At 37.5% G+C, this 16,934-nt stretch overlaps 1 protein-coding gene across 13 annotated transcripts in view; it reads left to right on the forward strand.

Moving 5' to 3' along the window:
• The window catches only part of PTPRD (protein tyrosine phosphatase receptor type D), a 2,314,079-nt gene that overhangs the window by 263,295 nt on the left and 2,033,850 nt on the right, over positions 1–16,934 (forward strand). For all 13 annotated transcript variants that reach the window (XM_055294262.2, XM_063609868.1, XM_063609869.1 and 10 more), the window contains exon 2: positions 15,782–15,836. The gene's annotated coding sequence lies outside the window, so the exon portion shown is untranslated. The remainder of the gene's footprint in view (positions 1–15,781; positions 15,837–16,934) is intronic.

Genomic DNA, 16,934 nt, shown 5'->3' on the forward strand with positions numbered 1-16,934 from the left:
AGTGATGATGAGCATTTTTTCATGTGTTTTTTGGCTGCATAAATGTCTTCTTTCGAGAAGTGTCTGTTCATGTCCTTCACCCACTTTTTGATGGGGTTGTTTGTTTTTTTCTTGTAAATTTGTTTGAGTTCATTGTAGATTCTGGATATTAGCCCTTTGTCAGATGAATAGGTTGCAAAAATTTTCTCCCATTGTGTAGGTTGCCTGTTCACTCTGATGGTAGTTTCTTTTGCTGTGCAGAAGTTCTTTAGTTTAATTAGATCCCATTTGTCAATTTTGGCTTTTGTTGCCATTGCTTTTGGTGTTTGAGACATGAAGTCCTTGCCCATGCCTATGTCCTGAATGGAAATGCCTAGGTTTTCTTCTAGGGTTTTTATGGTTTTAGGTCTAACATGTAAGTCTTTAATCCATGTTGAATTAATTTTTGTATAAGGTGTAAGGAAGGGATCCAGTTTTAGCTTTCTACATATGGCTAGCCAGTTTTCCCAGCACCATTTATTAAATAGGGAATCCTTTCCCCATTGCTTGTTTTTGTCAGGTTTGTCAAAGATCAGATAGTTGTAGATATGCGGCGTTATTTCTGAGGGCTCTGTTCTGTTCCATTGATCTATATCTCTGTTTTGGTACCAGTACCATGCTGTTTTGGTTACTGTAGCCTTGTAGTATAGTTTGAAGTCAGGTAGCATGATTCCTACAGCTTTGTTCTTTTGGGTTAGGATTGACTTGGCGATGCGGGCTCTTTTTTGGTTCCATATGAACTTTAGTTTTTTCCAATTCTATGAAGAAAGTCATTGGTAGCTTGATGCGGATGGCATTGAATCTGAAAATTACCTTGGGCGGTATGGCCATTTTCATGATATTGATTCTTCCAACCCATGAGCATGAAATGTTCTTCCATTTGTTTGTATCCTCTTTTATTTCACTGAGCAGTGGTTTGTAGTTCTCCTTGAAGAGGTCCTTCACGTCCCTTGTAAGTTGGATTCCTAGGTATTTTATTCTCTTTGAAGCAATTGTGAATGGGAGTTCACTCATGATTTGGCTTTCTGTTTGTCTGTGATTGGTGTACAAGAATGCTTGTGATTTTTGTACATTGATTTTGTATCCTGAGACTTTGCTGAAGTTGCTAATCAGCTTAAGGAGATTTTGGGCTGAGACAATGGGATTTTCTAGATATACAATCATGTCATCTGCAAACAGGGACAATTTGACTTCCTCTTTTCCTAATTGAATACTCTTTATTTCCTTCTCCTGCCTAATTGCCCTGGCCAGAACTTCCAACACTATGTTGAATAGGAGTGGTGAGAGAGGGCATCCCTGTCTTGTGCCAGTTTTCAAAGGGAATGCTTCCAGTTTTTGCCTATTCGTATGATATTGGCTGTGGGTTTGTCATAGATAGCTCTTATTATTTTGAGATAAGTCCCATCAATACCTAATTTTTTGAGAGTTTTTAGCATGAAGGGCTGTTGAATTTTGTCAAAGGCCTTTTCTGCATCTATTGAGATAATCATGTGGTTTTTGTCTTTGGTTCTGTTTATATGCTGGATTACATTTACTGATTTGCGTATGTTGAACCAGCCTTTCATCCCAGGGATGAAGCCCATTTGATCATGGTGGATAAGCTTTTTGATGTGCTGCTGGATTCAGTTTGCCAGTATTTTATTGAGGATTTTTGCATCAATGTTCATCAAGGATATTGGTCTAAAATTCTCTTTTTTTGTTGTGTCTCGCCTGGCTTTGGTATCAGGATGATGCTGGCCTCATAAAATGAGTTAAGGAGGAGTCCCTCTTTTTCTATTGATTGGAATAGTTTCAGAAGGAATGGTACCAGTTCCTCCTTGTACCTCTGGTAGAATTCGACTGTGAATCCATCTGTCCTGGTTGGTAAGCTATTGATTATTGCCACAATTTCAGAGCCTGTTATTGGTCTATTCAGAGATTCAACTTCTTCCTGGTTTAGTCTTGGGAGGGTGTATGTGTCAAGGAATTTATCCATTTCTTCTAGATTTTCTAGTTTATATGCGTAGAGGTGTTTGTAGTATTCTGATGGTAGTTTGTATTTCTGTGGGATCGGTGGTGATGTCCCCTTTATCATTTTTTATTGTTGTCTATTTGTTTCTTCTCTCTTTTCTTCTTTATTAATCTTGCTAGTGGTCTATCAATTTTGTTGATCTTTTCAAAAAACCAGCTCCTGGATTCATTAATTTTTGAAGGGTTTTTTGTGTCTCTATTTCCTTCAGTTCTGCTCTGATTTTAGTTATTTCTTGCCTTCTGCTAGCTTTTGGATGTATTTGCTCTGGCTTTTCTAGTTCTTTTAATTGTGATGTTAGGGTGTCAATTTTGGATCTTTCCTGTTTTCTCTTGTGGGCATTTAGTGCTATAAATTTCCCTCTACACACTGCTTTGAATGTGTCTCAGAGATTCTGGTATGTTGTGTCTTTGTTCTCATTGGTTTCAAAGAACATCTTTATTGCTGCCTTCATTTCGTTATGTACCCAGTAGTCATTCAGGAGCAGGTTGTTCAGTTTCCATATAGTTGAGCGGTTTAGAGTGAGTTTCTTAATCCTGAGTTCTAGTTTGATTGCACTGTGGTCTGAGAGACAGTTTGTTATAATTTATGTTCTTTTACATTTGCTGAGGAGAGCTTCACTTCCAACTATGTGAAAATAATGTATATTCCGTTGATTTGGGGTAGAGAGTTCTGTAGATGTCTATTAGGTCTGCTCGGTGCAGAGCTGACTTCAATTATTGCGTATCCTTGTTAACTTTCTGTCTCGTTGATCTGTCTAATGTTGACAGTGGGGTGTTAAAGTCTCCCATTTTTATTGTGTGGGAGTCTAAGTCTCTTTGTAAGTCACTCAGGACTTGCTTTATGAATCTGGGTGCTCCTGTATTGGATGCATATATATTTAGGATAGTTAGCTCTTCTTGTTGAATTGATCCCTTTACCATTATGTAATGGCCTTCTTTGTCTCTTTTGATCTTTGTTGGTTTAAAGTCTGTTTTATCAGAGACTAGGACTGCAACCCCTGCCTTTTTTTGTTTTCCATTTGCTTGGTGGATCTTCCTCCATCCTTTTATTTTGAGCCTATGTGTGTCTCTGCACGTGAGATGGGTTTCCTGAATACAGCACACTGATGGGTCTTGACTCTTTATCCAATTTGCCAGTCTGTGTCTTTTAATTGGAGCATTTAGTCCATTTACATTTAAAGTTAATATTGTTATGTGTGAATTTGATCCTGTCATTATGATGTTGGCTGGTTATTTTGCTCATTAGTTGATGCAGTTTCTTCCTACCCTCGACGGTCTTTACAATTTGGCATGATTTTGCAGGGGCTAGTACCGGTTGTTCCTTTCCATGTTTAGTGCTTCCTTCAGGAGCTCTTTTAGGGCAGGCCTGGTGGTGACAAAATCTCTCAGCATTTGCTTGTCTGTAAAGAATTTTATTTCTCCTTCGCTTATGAAGCTTAGTTTGGCTGGATATGAAATTCTGGGTTGAAAATTCTTTTCTTTAAGAATGTTGAATATCGGCCCCCACTCTCTTCTGGCTTGTAGAGTTTCTGCCGAGAGATCAGCTGTTAGTCTGATGGGCTTCCCTTTGTGGGTAACCCGACCTTTCTCTCTGGCCGCTCTTAACATTTTTTCCTTCATGTCAACTTTGGTGAATCTGACAATTATGTGTCTTGGAGTTGCTTTTCTCAAGGAGTATTTTTGTGGCATTCTCTGTATTTCCTGAATCTGAATGTTGGCCTGCCTTGCTAGATTGGGAAGTTCTCCTGGATAATATCCTGCAGAGTGTTTTCCAACTTTGTTCCATTCTGCCCGTCACTTTCAGGTACACCAATCAGGCATAGATTTGGTCTTTTCAGTTAGTCCCATATTTCTTGGAGGCTTTCTTCATTTCTTTTTATTCTTTTTTCCCTAAACTTCCCTTCTCACTTCATTTCATTCATTTCATCTTCCATCACTGATACCCTTTCTTCCAGTTGATCTCATCGACTCCTGAGGCTTCTGCATTCTTCACGTAGTTCTGGAGCCTTGGCTTTCAGCTCCATCAGCTCCTTTAAGCACTTCTCTATATTGATTGTTCTAGTTACATATTCATCTAATTTTTTTTCAAAGCTTTTAACTTCTTTGCCATTGGTTCGAATTTCCTCCTGTAGCTCGGAGTAGTTTGATTGTTTGAAGCCTTCTTCTCTCTACTCATCAAAGTCATTCTCCGTCCAGCTTTGTTCCATTGCTGGTGAGGAACTGAGTTCCTTTGGAGGAGGAGAGGTGCTCTGCTTTTTAGAGTTTCCAGTTTTTCTGCTCTGTTTTTTCCCCATCTTTGTGGTTTTATCTACTTTCGGTGTTTGATGATGGTGATGTACAGATGGGTTTTTGGTATGGATGTCCTTCCTGTTTGTTAGTTTTCCTTCTAACAGACAGGACCCTCAGCTGCAGGTCTGTTGGAATTTGCTAGAGGTCCACTCCAGACTCTGTTTGCCTGGGTATCAGCAGCGGTGGCTGCAGAACAGCAGATTTTCGTGAACCGCAAATGCTGCTGCCTGATCGTTCCTCTGGAAGTTTTGTCTCAGAGGAGTACCTGGCCGTGTGAGGTGTCAGTCTGCCTGTACTGGGGGGTGCCTCCCAGTTAGGCTGCTCGGGGGTCAGGGACCCACTTGCGGAGTCAGTCTGCCCGTTCTCAGATCTCCAGCTGTGTGCTAGGAGAACCACTATTCTCTTCAAAGCTGTCAGACAGGGACATTTAAGTCTGCAGAGGTTACTGCTATCTTTTTGTTTGTCTGTACCCTGTCCCAAGGTGGAGCCTACAGGCAGGCAGGCAGGCCTCCTTGAGCTGTGGTGGGCTCCACCCAGTTCGAGCTTCCAGTCTGCTTTGTTTACCTAAGCAAGCCTGGGCAATGGCAGGCGCCCCTCTCCCAGCCTCGCTGACACCTTGCAGTTTGATCACAGACTGCTGTGCTAGCAATCAGGAAGACTCCATGGGCATAGAACTCTCCGAGCCAGGTGTAGGATATAATCTCCTGGTGTGCCGTTTTTTAAACCCATTGGAAAAGCGCAGTATTAGGGTGGGAGTGACCCGATTTCCCAGGTGCCGTCTGTCACCCCTTTCTTTGACTAGGAAAGGGAACTCCCTGACCCCTTGTGCTTCCCGAGTGAGGCAATGCCTCACCATGCTTCGGCTCGCACAGGGTGCACTGCACCGACTGTCCTGCGCCCTCTGTCTGGGACTCCCTAGTGAGATGAACCCGGTACCTCAGGTGGAAATGCAGAAATCACCCGTCTTCTGCGTCACTCATGCTGGGAGCTGTAGTCTGGAGCTGTTCCTATTCGGCCATCTTGGCTCTACCCCGCAAAGCATATTTGTCTTCAACACATTTGTCACAACTCTCTTTTAATGCTTAATGCCTCAAATTTTACAATTCTTTAACACTTTATAAAGTGACTTTATATATCGTGACTTCTCTTTTTGGTATCTGCATAGTGAACCTCCTTTTATGTATCTTAGCTCAAATGCCATCTCCCTAAAGCTGACCTTTGGCTCCTTTCTTCAGTATTATACCCATCTCTTCTTTGCTATTGTCATAGCTCACTGTACTTTCTTTTTTATATCATCACTGTATGGTATCTTTCCACCTATCCTGTAAACTCCGTAAGGCCGAACACCTGTCTCTTGGTTCATAGCTCTATCCCACCACGCTCAATATTTGGTGAGCACATTCTAAGTGCACGATGACCATTGGCTTTATGATGTAATGTAGAAATGAATGCATGGATGAATTTAATCCTAATTGTTGTTTTGAGAGGTTGTGCAGAAGCCTTTATTATCTTTTTATATACAGTGTAATACAGTATAGACTCTTTTGGCAGATGGCCCATTTGACCACTAACCAATATCCTGATCTTAGAAAATTACTTATCTTTTGGCGCCTCTGTTTCATTATCTGTAAAATAGAAATAATGACAATATGTTTTGTATATTGTAGTGAGGATTAAATGACAGAATATATGTAAAAAGCTTAGCAGAGAGACTCAAACAAAGTAAATGCTCAATTTTTTTTGTTTTATAAAATAATGGTATACTATCAATAATAAGTAAATTGAAATCTGGAAAGATTAAGTGAGCCACCCTAAAGTATATTATATCAAATAAATATCATGTAAAATAAAGGTAATATTTAGATAACAGAATTGTTTAGAATGGCTATTTACAAGATAAATTGACTTGGTATTTAAAGTTTCTTCTTATAGTTCCCTTGACTATATTTCGACAACAAAAAGAGAGTCTTTGCTAATTAATGTCTGAAACATTTAAAAATTGATAAGGCCTCTATGCTGCATCTTTCTTAAGATATAATCCAGGGTGCTGAGAAGAAAAAAGGCATGTATACTCTGCACGCCCAATGAAATGGGTCTATATTAATTCGCGAAGTATTGTCTAATCAGTAGTGTCCCATAGACTTTTCTAGTCTGTGAACTTATATTGTCCTCCAAGCTAATTTGACCAATCTAGCTGCCTTGACAGGCATTGCAGTTTCTCTTTTAATTATTTAAAAGAAAAAGGATCCGGGCTGGGCACAGTGGCTCATGCCTGTAATCCCAGCACTTTGGGGGCCGACGTGGGCCGATCACCTGAGGTCAGGAGTTCGAGACCAACCTGGCCAATATGGTGAAACCCCTCCTCTATTAAAAATACAAAAAACTACCCGGGTATGGTGCCATGCACCTGTAAGATATTCACAGGTACTTAGAATTATCATGTGGTCTTCTTTGTGATGCAATTATTCAGCCTACCAAAGGTGATTTTTTAAATTTATTTTTATTTTTAAAGATTGTTTTTAAATTAAGCCTAAATCCAACAGATATTATGAAATGAAAATGACCTTTTTATACTTTTTCATGTATTCATACAGTCAAAATTAATTTTAACTTAAAGACCTATTCAAATGACACTCTAAAAAAAGTACTGAGGGACATGGAAACAAATCCACAGTGTATCAAATAGAAAGGTTTATGTATATGCATTTTTGTGTATGTGTCTGTGCATATTTCTTATTTAGTAACTTGTTTATTTAGGTTAGACAGTTGGTAACATAGACCACAATGTTAACTGGAATAATTTATCTGCAGGGGCTGTAATTACAGCTAGAAAATGTGTATGAATGTGTGTTTGTGTGCGTGTTTGTGTGCATATGTCAGTCAAGGAAAATGATCCAGGTAGGTCTCAATTTAGGAGGTTTATTTGCCAAAGTTAAGGATGCCCCACACCCCCTGCCCCACTGGAGACAGGTCTATGGCTTTCCCCAAAGATGATTTTGAGGGCTTCAAATTTAAAGGGGAAAGGACATGATATTGAGAAATACACAGTTATCATGTGAGATAGGGGAGAATATTAATGCAGTAGGGGAGAATATTAATGCCTTTGTCCTGCTCAGTGAATCTGCATTTTTATATAATATAACATAGACAGTAAGGCAGAGGAAACAATCAGATATGCATTTGTCTCAGGTGGGCAGAGGGATGACTGAGTTCTGTCCTATGTCCCCTGTACCTGCAAAGATAATTGATAGGTTGATCAGTTACATTGCCATGGTGAACTTTGGCAGATACGCTTGAAGGTAAAAATCTTGGGGCCCACAAGGAATTTACTTGTGGGCAAAATGTTAGGGAGTTATATAGCTTTTCATCTTTGTAGCCATCTTATTTCGGGACCAAAATAGCAGGCAGGCTTGCATGACCAAGTTCCCAGCTGGACTTTTCCTTTTAGCTTAGTGAGTTTAAGGTCCAAAGATTTATTTTCCTTTCACACGTATATCCAAGTTCCGTGACAGCATTTTACTCACATTATTAGAAAAACTTTACAAGATTTTTAAAACGAAATAATGTAACAAATGTTATATGCAAACAGGGGAGGTAAACTTTTTTTCATTTTTCAATAGCATATACTAAAAGGTACATTTTTAATACAGAGAAGACAAGTTTTATGCTTTATCTGACCAAGGGAATATTACTTAGAAGAATTCAGAGGCTGCATCCTTGCTTAGAGGGGAGGAATTTTGACTGAGTGTTGATGTGCATCACGTAAGGGGCAGTGTTTTACCACTTGCAGCATATGCTTGTCAACCCTGTTTTAAATCATTTTGGTTGTTTTTGTCCCTCTAAATGCTGTTTTCTAACATTCATTTTACCTAAAATTAAATAGCACTCTTAGAAACTTAGATAACAACATTTCATATTAAGAAAGGAGATCACTGGCATAGGTGAATGGATATTTTAGGGTTTATAGTGAGAAGTTCAGACCAATCTTACAAAAAAGTAATCCTTACAATCCTTATAAAAAGTAATCTCCTTATAAAAAAGTAATCCTAGAGAAGCCAGGAAGGGTAACAGGGAAGGAGAGAGGAAGAGAAGTTGATTAATGGGTACAAATATAAGGTTTGACATAAAATAAGATTTAGTGCTTGATAGATCAATAGTGTGACTACAGTTCACAAGAATCTATTGTACATTTTTTTTTTTTTTAGATGAAGTCTTGCTCTGCTGCCCAGGCTGGAGTGCAGTGGCATGTTCTCAGGTCACTGAAGCCACCATCTCCTGGGTTCAAGTGATTCTCCCTGCCTCAGCCTCCTGAGTAGCAGGGACTACAGGCACATGCACCATGCTGGGCTAATTTTTGTATTTTTAGTAGTCGTAGGTTTTCCCTATGTTGATCAGGCTGGTCTCAAACTCCTGACCTCAGATTATCCTCCTGCCTTGGCCTCCCAGAGTGCTGGGATTACAGGCATGAGCCACTGCTCACAGCCTATTGTACATTTCAAAATAGCTAGAAAGTAATAATTAGAATATTTCTAGCATAAAGACAAATAGCTGGCCGGGTGCAGTGGCTCACGCCTGTAATCTCAGCACTTTGGGAGGCCGAGGTGGGCGGTCACCTGAGGTTGGGAATTCGAGACCAGTCTGATCAACATGGAGAAACCCCGTCTCTACTAAAAATATAAAAATTAGCCGGGTGTAGTGGCAGACACCTGTAATCCCAGCTACTTGGGAGGCTGAGGCAGGAGAATCGCTTGAACCCGGGAGGTGGAGGTTGCAGTGAGCCGAGATTGCACCATTGCACTCCAGCCTGGGCAACAAGAGCAAAACCCTGTCTCAAAAAAAAAAAAAAAGACAAATAGCTAAGACGACGGACATTCCATCTTTACAAATCATACAAATTATGCTAGTGAATTAAATTATCACATATACCTGAAACTATGTACATCTATTATGCATCAACAAAAATTTTATTTACAAAGAAATAATTTGAGAGAAAAAATACATGGAGGAAAAACAAAATATGCTCATAGAGGCAGGGCTAGCCCTGGACTAGCCCCGTTGAAAAACAGTGGCAGACAATGAAGTGTAAAGACAGGAATGAGAAAGGAAGAGTAGAGAAAGACAACTGGCTGCGTGGTGGAGATCTGGGCTGATGAGGGTGAAATTTCAGGGAGCTAGGAGGGGAGGTGTGCCTTGTAGTAAGGACAGAAGAGGTACTTTTTATTTTTTTTCCCATGGTCTAGCATGTGGCCACCTGAAAGATAAAAGTATTTAAACATTTGGTTTATTGTAACGACATCATAATTATGCAGCTCATAAAACTATAATTCTTTATTGCAAGATTTCTAACAAATTGATAATTAGATGGATAGATCTAAGATTACTCAGAGCTCTGACACTTGCTGTAAGGCCTATGACAAACCGCACGTTCTGTGAAATTACATTACCTCTTGCTTTCAGACCCACACCTGTGCAAACTTTTCTACCCATTCACTTCAGTAAATGTCACACAAGGACAGTAAAACAAGATATCCTCTCTCATTACCAGATCGGTTTACAGGCATGGGAAAAAGGTACTGTCAAATATTATCTACAATCGAATCTGAGGTCACTGACCTTAGAATGGAAAAAGATAATGCCTCATCATGAATGTTTAAAAATCTACCTATGCAAACATACTTTATATTTTCTGGAATTCTAATATCACTTGCAGTTTAGAATAAAACCATAATCTTATGAAGCTACAGCCCATGAATAGCTTTTTGATATTAAATTATTAAATTACTGTATCATATATTCTTTTTTTATTTTATTTTATTATTATTATACTTTAAGTTTTAGGGTACATGTGCACAATGTGCAGGTTTGTTACATATGTATACATGTGCCATGTTGGTGTGCTGCACCCATTAACTCGTCATTTAGCATTAGGTATATCTCCTAATGCTGTCCCTCCCCCCTCCCCCCACCCCACAACAGTCCCTGGAGCGTGATGTTCCCCTTCCTGTGTCCATGTGTTCTCATTGTTCAATTCCCACCTATGAGTGAGAACATGGGATGTTTGGTTTTTAGTCCTTGAGATAGTTATTCTTATATAATTTTTTAGTCTTTATTTTGTCCTCCTCATACTTTATGCATCAATTTTCAATTCCTAAACATTCTGAACCTTCTAGTTGATTGATTCATTCATTAAGGCATTTAAAACATGAATTGAAGCCTCAAAATGAACCAGGTGTCATGTTCATTCCTGGACATAACAAGGTCAATAAGACATGTATTTTGCTTTCAAGGAACACAGGTTCTTGTTTTGGATGACATTAAGAGCTAGGGAATATGTTTTGCTTCTAATTCTTTTCATAGACTTCTACCAATTTTTACATGGAAACATTTACTTAAGCATTTTGAGCTTAGAATCCTATTAATTTCAAATACTATCACTGGTTGTACTGTTTTAAATTGTGTTTCAATATAATTGCTTAAATTCCATATATTTTCTGTGTTGTCATATATGAAAGAGGTTAAATGATTGATATTGGTTATTAGAGAAATGCAAATCAAAACCACAATGAGATACCATCTCACACCAGTTAGAATGGTGATCATTAAAATGTCAGGAAACAACAGATGCCGGAGAGGATGTGGAGAAATAGGCATGCTTTTACACTGTTGGTGGGAGTGTAAATTAGTTGAACCGTGTGGAAGACATGTGGCAATTGCTCAAGGATCTAGAACCAGAAATACCATTTGACCCAGCAATCCCATTACTGGAATTATACCCAAAGGATTACAAATCATTCTACTATAAAGACATATGCACACGTATGTGTTTTGTGACACTGTTCACAGTAGCAAAAACTTGGAACCAACACAAATATCCATCAATGATAGACTGGATAAAGAAAATGTGGCACATATACACCATGGAATACTGTGTAGCCAGAAAAAAGATGAGTTCATGTCCTTTGTAGGGACATGGATGAAGCTGGAAACCATCATTCTGAGCAAGCTAACACAAGAACAGAAAACCAAACACCTCATGTTCTCATAAGTGGGAGTAGAACAATGAGAACAAATGGGCAGAGAGAAAGGAACATCACACACTGGGGCATGTGGGGGGTGGGGAGCTAGGGGAGGGGTAGCATTAGGAGAAATATCTAATGTAGATGACAAGTTGGTGGGTGCAGCAAACCACCATGGCACGTGTATACCTATGTAACAAACCTACCTTATATACCAGAACTTAAAGTATCATAAAAAAATTTTTAAAAAGAAGAAAAGTTCACTATAAATTTATGAAAATATATTTCCACTTGTAAATTGAGGTTGTCTGAAATATTATTTAAAATTTATCATTTTGATTTTTTTGAATTTTGGTAATTTTGAATTTGCCCAGCAAATATTTATTGACCACTTGCAATGAATCAGATGCAATGGTGGGTGATTGGAATTCATCAGCATACCAAAAAGATAAGTCGTTTTTAGCCTTAGTCTTCACCAAGTTTCTGTTCTATGAAACGGGAGAAAGGATGTAATGCTCAGAAACAGAAATTTACATTATTATAGTATAATAGGAGATTTACATGATTTTAGATTTATAATAGCATCTAAAATGAATAACATAAATATGAGACAACAGAGAAAGCATGGCCTGAGAAAATTATTTATTTGATTCTGATTGGTTTGCTTTTTTAAAAAGTGTGTAACACCAATAACAGACAAACAGAGAACCAAATCATGAGTGAACTCCCATTCACAATTGCTACAAAGTGAATAAAATACCTAGGAATCCACCTTACCAGGGATGTGATGGACCAAGGAGAACTACAAACCACTGCTCAATGAAATAAAAGAGGACACAAACAAATGGAAGAACATTCCATGCTCATGGACAGGAAGAATCGATATCATGAAAATGGCTGTACTGCCCAAGGTAATTTATAGATTCAGTGCCATCCCCATCAAGCTACCAATGACTTTCTTCATAGAATTGGAAAAAAACTACTTTAAAGTTCATATGGAACCAAAAAAGAGCCTGTGTTGCCAAGACAATCCTAAGAAAAAGAACAAAGCCGGAGGCATCACGCTACCTGACTTCAAACTATACTACAAGGCTACAGTAACCAACACAGCATGGTACTGGTACCAAAACAGAGATATAGACCAATGGAACAGAACAGAGGCCTCAGAAATAATACCACACATCTACAACCATCTGATCTTTGACAATCCTGACAAAAACAAGAAATGGAGAAAGGATTCCCTATTTAATAAATGGTGCTGGGAAAACTGGCTAGCCATATGTAGAAAGCTGAAACTGGATCCCTTCCTTACACCTTATACAAAAATTAATTTAAGATGGGTTAAAGACTTAAATGTAAGACCTAAAACCATAAAAACCCTAGAAGGAAACTTAGGCAATACCATTCAGGACATAGGCATGGGCAAGGACTTCAGGACTAAAACACCAAAAGCAATGGCAACAAAAGCCAAAATAGACAAATGGGATCTAATTAAACTAAAGAGCTTCTGCATGGCAAAAGAAACTACCATCAGAGTGAACAGACAACCTACAGAATGGGAGAAAATTTTTGCAATCCACCCATCTGACAAAGAGCTAATATCCGGAATCTACAATGAACTCAAACAAATTTACAAGAAAAAAAAAACCATCAAAAAGTGGGCAAAGGATGTGAACAGACACTTCTCGAAAGAAGACATTTATGCAGCCAGCAGATACCTGAAAATAATGCTCATCATCACTGCTCATCAGAGAAATGCAAATCAAAACCACAGTGAGATAGCATCTCAGGCCAGTTAGAATGGCAATCACTAAAAAGTCAGGAAACAACAGATGCTGGAGATGATGTGGAGAAATAGAAACACTTTTTCATTGTTGGTGGGACTGTAAATTAGTTCAATCATGTGGAAGACAGTGTGGCAATTCCTCAAGGACATAGAACAAGAAATACTATTTGACCCAGCCATCCCATTACTGGGTATATACCCAAAGGATTATAAATCATGCTGCTATAAAGACACATGCACACGTGTGTATACTGCTGCACTATTCACAATAGCAAAGACTTGGAACCAACACAAGTGTCCATCAATGATAGACTGGATTAAGAAAATATGGCACATATACACCATGGAATACTATGCAGCCATAAAAAAAGGATAAGTTCATGTTCTTTGCAGGGACATGGATGAAACTGGAAACCGTCATTCTCAGCAAACTAACACAGGAACAGAAAACCAAACACCACATATTCTCACTCATAGGTGGGAACTGAACAAGGAGATCACTTGGACACTGGGTGGGGAACATCACACACCAGGGCCTGTCGGGGGGTCAGGGGCTGGAGGAGGGATAGCATTAGGAGAAATACCTAATGTAAATGATGAATTGATGGGTGCAGCAAACCAACATGGCACATGTATACCTATGTATGAAACCTGCACGTTCTGCACATGTACCCTAGAACTTCAAGTATTACAAAGAAAAAAGTATGTAACAAACAAGAGGTATGGAGGTAAGGCTACTTAAGCGGAGAAGATATATTTAAACAGTCATTGTCCCTTTTCAGAAATCCAACCTTTTTAATTTGTTCATTCAAAACATTTATGTAATCTCTGGATGGACATATGCTGGTAAGTAGATATATAGAGGAAGAAAACACACAAGCACATTATTTATCTTACTGGAATTTATAGTCCAAGGGATTGCTTAACTTATTTTGCTTTAGTCTCTGAATGGCTTATATTCATTCAATAGTTATACAGGTATATGCTGGAATTTATTACATATAAAACACCACGTGGAATAGAAGGTGCTGAAAATTAAGAATAATAAAATAATATACTCTAAGTAAGTGTATTTGTATGTTTGAGGACAATACTTTGACTCTTTATTTTCAGATTAATTCAAATAATTTGCCATGAAATCTCTATCCTGTTGTGTTTTCTAGTGTATAGTTGTTATATAAATTTTTCTATTGCTACAAAGATTCAGTAACAATCATCATTCTTTACAACGTTGATGCCTTTATCATATCTGAATTAAGGCAGGTTTTATCCTAAATGTATAGAAATGTAAAAAAGCAGGCAATAGTATTGAAGTTTTTAGAGCTGTTAGAGTGCTTATTTAGAAACATGTTAAATTTCTTCTATATTCTACTTGATTAAAAATGCTTACTATAATCGCGAATAAACAAAGTAAACAAGTGAAGAGGACTTGTTACCTATAAATGACACAGGCCAACATCAAGGGCACACTCATGATGTGGACAGGAGTCTATACGATCTGATGATCTTCCATTGAAATGCGAGTGAAGTCCATACTAATTAGCTTATGAATCAGACTGATACTCAAGTTTATTTGGGCCAAAAAGACTACCTACTGTCAAGCAATCAAGTGCTATCCATTTAATTGCAATTTATTCCAAGAACCACAATTTATTGATCCTAGCATACACTTAAGCCACAGCAGTATCATTATTTGAGTTTATTTTAACAGCTTCAAAAGGTTAGAAAGCTAGGAACCACTGTGAAAGATACCATTAAAAAGCAGAGTTGCTAAGATTGCTTAACACTCTATGCTGAGTAATATTAACAATACATATGGAATTACATAAAAGGACAGGGAAAAAAGAATTAATATTACTTAGGAACTCAATATGAGCTGGTTCTTTCTGTATCAAATATTCTTTAATAATAACAAAACATACAAATGAAAAGAAGACCAATATTGCTATTTGCATTTTACAGATAAGCAGCAGTTTAGAGAGGTTTTGTAAATTGCCCAGAACTATAATGTTAAAACCGTCTATCAGACACTAAAGCCATGTTTCATTTCTTACATGATTTCTTGCATAATTTTTGCATACTGACCATTCTACAATACTGTGGCCATCTTGACACCTGCTTAACAATATTAAAAGTATGAAGACCTAACTCATCTGTATGAATTTTGCACCCAATATTATCTTTAAAACACAAAACGTTAATGTCTGATCACTCTAATTTGTTTGGTATATTATCTTTTATGAGTCACACTTTTTTTCTTTATTCAATCATTAAAGTTGTATAATTTCACTTTATAATTTTCAGCTAATTAGACAATGTACTCAGCACAATTCTTGGGGCTTCAAAGACTAGTTTTCTTTAGGTAATATTCAGTGACTATAGTGGCCTAGAATTTGGCATTTCTTGTATGTACTTTCTGAGTAAGCCTTAGTAACTGATTAACTGTCACAATTTTTCATGAATCTGCTGTTAACCATGGACTAGATTTATACCAAAAGTTGGAGGTCCTAGATTTTCTCTTTGTTATTATTCAGAGCAACTCTGCTTTTAATGCTTTCAGTTTTTGTACTTTCATAAAATTTTATTCACAGAATGAAGAAACCAATACTTTTAAAAATTAATGTAAAATAATGGAGCTAGCCCAATGTCCTCATTTTTGCAGGTGAAGAAATGAAGAATCAAAGAAGTAAAGGACCTGTCTCAAAGTCACACAACTAGTAAGTAATATCTGTGAACTAGAAATAGATAATAAGAAACTGAATTCTATCCATTGCATTATAATGGCTTCTCATTTCGGAAATAATATTTAAAACATGAAACCATGTTCTTATCCCTGCTTAGATCACATATGGTCAGCGCACTAATGGTGTGTCACCTGGATTTAGTCTTGCTATACACTTTGGAGAAATCTTCAAAGTGAATTATGGAATCTTCCGACAGTATTGCTCATGAGATGTTGGCATCCATTTGAGGACTTTCTACGACCTAGATTCTTAATGTGAATCATCTAATTTAATCCTTACAAAAATATTGTAAGGAAAATGGTTTTATTTCTGTTGTAGAAAGAAATTAAGGCTCTAGGATGGCTGGTAGTTTATCCAAATATGTATGGCTATTTAATATCTGAGCTAGTTTTTAATTCTCAATATTTCTGACTTTGAAGATGTTCACCTTTGGCATCATACAATTTTGTACTTAAACCAAAAAAAAAAAAAAAAGCAGAGACTAATACAAATAGTATATAATCTCACAATGGTGTGATATAGCCAGCTGTGTGATACAGTGCATAGTTCAAGGTGCTAAGAGAAAACTAAACCGTGAAAGATCCACTTGGGTTGACCCTGTATATGCTGTAAAGATTGATATGCTTTTGCTATTGACTCCCAGCCAGCAATTCTTTGAAAACTGGTTGCTATGACAACATTACATATAATGATATTTGTAAACATGGGGAAAAACATTGATAACAAATATACATAACCATATCACAGGTAGACATTGAGAACTTTTCTAGATAATGTGGAATGAGCATTTAGAAGACAGAGGCTACTTTAGCTCTTGTAGTATGAAATAATTATTGATAAAAGTAATTGGCATTTTTTTCTGGATGAGATGTACATATGTGGAGTTAAAATCATTTTCTTTAGAGAGGAGAGTATGAACAGAAACCTGAAGGTGGAAATAAATAGGGATATATTGTCAATATGGCATATGCTAAATCAAAGAATATAGTTATGAAGAATAAGGTGTTATTTCAGAATGTTGGAGTGGGATTTGTTGATGGAAGCTTTTGAAGCTCAATTTTCAAAATTATA

This window comes from Symphalangus syndactylus, chromosome 9 (assembly GCF_028878055.3).
Source record: "Symphalangus syndactylus isolate Jambi chromosome 9, NHGRI_mSymSyn1-v2.1_pri, whole genome shotgun sequence".
NCBI lineage: Eukaryota > Metazoa > Chordata > Mammalia > Primates > Hylobatidae > Symphalangus > Symphalangus syndactylus.